At 47.3% G+C, this 5000-nt stretch overlaps 1 long non-coding RNA gene and 2 other non-coding genes across 3 annotated transcripts in view; all 3 read right to left on the bottom strand.

Moving 5' to 3' along the window:
- LOC123868257 overlaps positions 1 to 5000 on the bottom strand; it is a 33695-nt gene that overhangs the window by 27579 nt on the left and 1116 nt on the right. The gene's annotated exons all lie outside the window — the stretch shown is intronic.
- Positions 405 to 561, bottom strand: LOC123868584. Its single transcript, XR_006796664.1, has one exon. It is a non-coding gene; the product is annotated as a 5.8S ribosomal RNA (ribosomal RNA).
- LOC123868597 lies at positions 835 to 2737 on the bottom strand. The gene has a single exon (XR_006796677.1). It is a non-coding gene; the product is annotated as a small subunit ribosomal RNA (ribosomal RNA).

Below are 5000 nucleotides of genomic sequence, written 5' to 3' on the forward strand. Positions count from 1 at the left end.
CGCGATTTCCGTCCGCCGTGGAGGCCCCCCCCGCTCGTGTGTTACACGCCGCACGTGACGCGTACGATCTACCGATTTGCCGTAAACGGAAGGGTCGGTCGATCGAGCCGGTCGTTAGTGCGACACCGCACGAGGGGGGTTCCATCTGTCCTTCTCTGTGCGTGTGCACATTGCGCGCACACGCACACGAGGGGACACGATGGACGGCACCACGGTTTTTACACGGAGATGGACTGCGAGAGGAACCGTAGGCGCTCGAACGACACGAAAATTCTATTTTTAAACGGACCGATCCGAGGGATATATTAATTCCCAGTTAATAGTCGCCCCCCGTGTCACGGAATCCGCCACGTGTCCACCACAACATGTGTGTGTGGACAGTGTGGTTTTTGTTTTTATGCAGCCGGCCCTCAGACAGGAGTGGTCCTGGATGTTTCTCCACGGACCGCAATGTGCGTTCGAAATGTCGATGTTCAAATGTGTCCTGCAGTTCACACTATGACGCGCAGTTAACTGCGTTCTTCATCGACCCGCGAGCCAAGTGATCCACCGTCCAGGGTAATAGTTTATTATTTAATAACAATAATAATAATATATTTTGTATTTGTGTATTGATATCAATAATTGTTGTGTCGAGAGTGAGGACCGCCCGCGCGACACGCCCGCCCGCCCGCCCGCACGCACGGGGCGGGGCGGGGCGGGCCACGCGCGGCCGGTCGCAAGTCTCATGTTGTGTGAGAATATTTGCTTGTTGGTTTGGTGGTGTCTTTAACAACATATACTACTATGTACGCGCGCGCGCGATGTACGTGTGCGTTTAGTGTACGTGTACGTTAATGATCCTTCCGCAGGTTCCCCTACGGAAACCTTGTTACGACTTTTACTTCCTCTAAATGATCAAGTTTGGTCAACTTCCCAGCAACGCCGACGGCCGTGAAGCCACCGCGTGTCGGTCCGAAGACCTCACTAAATCATTCAATCGGTAGTAGCGACGGGCGGTGTGTACAAAGGGCAGGGACGTAATCAACGCGAGCTTATGACTCGCGCTTACTAGGAATTCCTCGTTTATGGGGGATAATTGCAAACCCCAATCCCCAGCACGAAGGAGTTTCAACGGGTTGCCCGGGCCTCTAGGCCAGGGAGAACATGCTGATTCCTTCAGTGTAGCGCGCGTGCGGCCCAGGACATCTAAGGGCATCACAGACCTGTTATTGCTCAATCTCGTGCGCCTCGAAGACGCCGGTCCCTCTAAGAAGAATTTTAATACGCCGCCAGTGAGTTGCTCGACCGAAATCGTGCACACCTAAATGACGACGCCTATTTAGCAGGCTAGAGTCTCGTTCGTTACCGGAATTAACCAGACAAATCGCTCCACCAACTAAGAACGGCCATGCACCACCACCCACCGAATCAAGAAAGAGCTGTTAATCTGTCAATCCTTCCGGTGTCCGGGCCTGGTGAGATTTCCCGTGTTGAGTCAAATTAAGCCGCAGGCTCCACTCCTGGTGGTGCCCTTCCGTCAATTCCTTTAAGTTTCAGCTTTGCAACCATACTCCCCCCGGAGTCCAAAATCTTTGGTTTCCCGGAAGCTGCCCGCCGAGCCATTGTAGTAACGTCGGCGGATCGCTAGATGACATATTTACGGTTAGAACTAGGGCGGTATCTAATCGCCTTCGAACCTCTAACTTTCGTTCTTGATTGATGAAAACACCTTTGGCAAATGCTTTCGCTGATGTTCGTCTTGCGACGATCCAAGAATTTCACCTCTAACGTCGCAATACGAATGCCCCCAGTTATCCCTATTAATCATTACCTCGGAGTTCTGAAAACCAACAAAATAGAACCGAGATCATATTCTATTATTCCATGCACGAAATATTCAAGCGGCATTTTGAGCCCGCTTTGAGCACTCTAATTTGTTCAAAGTAAAATTGTCGGCCCACCTCGACACTCAATAAAGAGCACCGCGATAGGATTTTGATATTGAACCGGCGTGTTACCGCCGGCTCACCGACGATATGCTCCGCAAACGTGTCAGTATCACCGCGGATGCGGTGCACCGACAGCGCGGCGCACAAATGCAACTACGAGCTTTTTAACCGCAACAATTTTAGTATACGCTATTGGAGCTGGAATTACCGCGGCTGCTGGCACCAGACTTGCCCTCCAATTGTTCCTCGTTAAAATATTTAAAGTGTACTCATTCCGATTACGAGGCCTCGTAAGAGTCCCGTATCGTTATTTTTCGTCACTACCTCCCCGTGCCGGGAGTGGGTAATTTGCGCGCCTGCTGCCTTCCTTGGATGTGGTAGCCGTTTCTCAGGCTCCCTCTCCGGAATCGAACCCTGATTCCCCGTTACCCGTGACAACCATGGTAGTCGCAGAAACTACCATCGAAAGTTGATAAGGCAGACATTTGAAAGATGCGTCGCCGGTACTGGACCGTGCGATCGGCAAAAGTTATCCAGATTCATCAAAAGTAACGACTTCGGACGCGAGGCCCTCCGTCGATTGGTTTTGATCTAATAAAAGCACTCGTCCCATCACTGGTCGGAGTTCTGATTGCATGTATTAGCTCTAGAATTACCACAGTTATCCAAGTAACTGAGTAAGATCTAAGGAACCAAAACTGATATATTGAGCCATTCGCGGTATCGCCTTAATACGGCTTGCACTGAGACATGCATGGCTTAATCTTTGAGACAAGCATATAACTACTGGCAGGATCAACCAGGGAGCTACTCAGAGTACTATACTCCGGCGGGCGTCGCGCGTTGCGCGTTGCGTGTGCGCGCGCGCGCACTCGCACGCGAGCTCACGACGACGACGCACGACGCACGACGGAGATCGAAGCGACTCGCGTGCGCTCCAATGACGGAAGCGACGCGGTGCCCGAGAGACATATAAGTAGTATAGTAGGAGAAGACAATATTCGGCTCCGGCGGAGAGGCGAAGCGTGAGGAGGATCGCGATATCGCTCCCTCCGACGGCCCCCCTCTTATTGTTTAAAGGACACTCGAGGTCCACATGTTCCGAACGTTCATAAACAAGACGATATCTGTTGAAATACACACGCGCACGTTTAGTGCTGCAAATGCTTTTCGTCCGCTGAAACAACAGAAACGGGAAAGACATTGCTTATCGTCGCTCGGTGTAAGAGAGCCCAGACGTACAGAGTTCCCGCGCGTTCTACACACGAACGACAACTACACACCTTATGTATGTAGTTGTCGTTGTTGTGCGGTAACGTCCATCTTGTGGAAGGGGATAACTGTGTGTGCGCCACACGGTCGGTGAAAACCGACCGAGTTTTAGGCACGCTTTGGACTTTCACATTTCGGCCGTTATATCAACTACATATATTTTGTATATATATTAGTTGTTACCACGAAAAACACCGCCGCTTTGTAGAGAGAACTCCTTCGCGCAGAGCGGCGCGTCGTTACCGTCTCAGAGCGATAAGGGGGACGGCGCTGCTAACTTTTTTTTTTCCGTTAGCGAGTATGCCGCCTCCCCCCCGTTCGGCTCCGGATCGAAACGCTGGCTGCCACCATAGCGTTGGAGTTCGCCCTCAGATGCGGTCTCGTCGGTCGACACAGTGGATTGGATGAAAAATTCAAATATAATTATTATTAATAACATTTGCTCTACTGACACTTTACTAAAGGCCCTTCTTTTTTCACCAATATATTTATTTCTTAATATATTTATTTATTATCAAGTATATAACAACCCCAGAAAAGACCCCACACACGCAATATGTTCAAACACAAGTTTTTCAAACTTATTTTATTATTATTTATAAGTTTTATTTCCATGAGTACAAAACATATCTGGGGGCGCCTTGTTCGTTCAATATAGTTGGTGAAAAATTTGAACTTATAATATAATGTGAAGCGCAACTATTGCCACACCTACTCTAATATCCTCCGACACACAAACGATGCAGCGGTTCATAACGCAACGTTTTATGAACTACAACAGCTAAACTATATGCTGAGCTGAACACAATCACGTTTCGTTTACCACTGAATCCTCTGTGGGGAGACTGGCGACAACCCATTTGTCTCTTTTCGAAAATAAAGAAGATAATGACGAATAATGAATATAATAATGATGATGATAATGATAATATGGTGTGCCCGTCCCAAAAAAAAAAAAAAAAAAAAATTATTTATAATAATAAAATAATTAATATAACACCACACTTAATTATAATTTTTAACCCCGGGGAGAGGCTACACAGCGATTTGCACCAAAATAAACAATGCCTTTTATCCGAATATGAGATAATTAATTTATTATGACGCTCCATTACACTGTTGCTTAGGTGTGCCAACATAATTTATACAGCATCATTAATTATATTACTCTCAAATCATCACTGGGCTTTGATCTACTTTATTGTTAATTAAAAATAAAATTCTTGGATCGTCGCAACACGAACGTCAAGCGAAAGCATTCATTTATTTGCCAAAAGTGTTTTAACCATCAATCAAGAACGAAAGTCCCTACAACTACATATTGTATACCACCGCCCTAGTTGTGACCGTAAAATATGAGCCATCTAGCGATTCGCAGACGTTGCTCTCGGCGGGCGGCTGCCGTTTTCACCACCAAACATTTTTCACCACGGGTAGAGTAGAGTAGAGTAGAGTAGAGTAGAGTAGAGTAGAGTAGAGTAGAGTAGAGTAGAGTAGAGTATGGTTGCAATTGTTGAAACTAAGAGGGATCGACAGAAGGAGGGCACCACCATGAGTGGAGCCTGTGGCTTAATTTGACTCATCATGGGGAAACTACTTCGTGTGCTGGGGATATTGGGGTTTGCAATTATATCAGCTTACGTATGTTGTCCTTGTCCTGCCCTTACTTACTAGCTGTAAAAGCTGCGCTTACTACGCGGGCAATAAAATTGAAACTTATCAATTCGCATAATGTTGTTGAAAGTTTTAACGTGGTAGTGACGTCACAATTGACTAAATTCAGTAGCCCGTGTAATT

Source organism: Maniola jurtina, chromosome 9 (genome assembly GCF_905333055.1).
Source record: "Maniola jurtina chromosome 9, ilManJurt1.1, whole genome shotgun sequence".
In the NCBI taxonomy this organism is placed as follows: Eukaryota; Metazoa; Arthropoda; class Insecta; order Lepidoptera; family Nymphalidae; genus Maniola; species Maniola jurtina.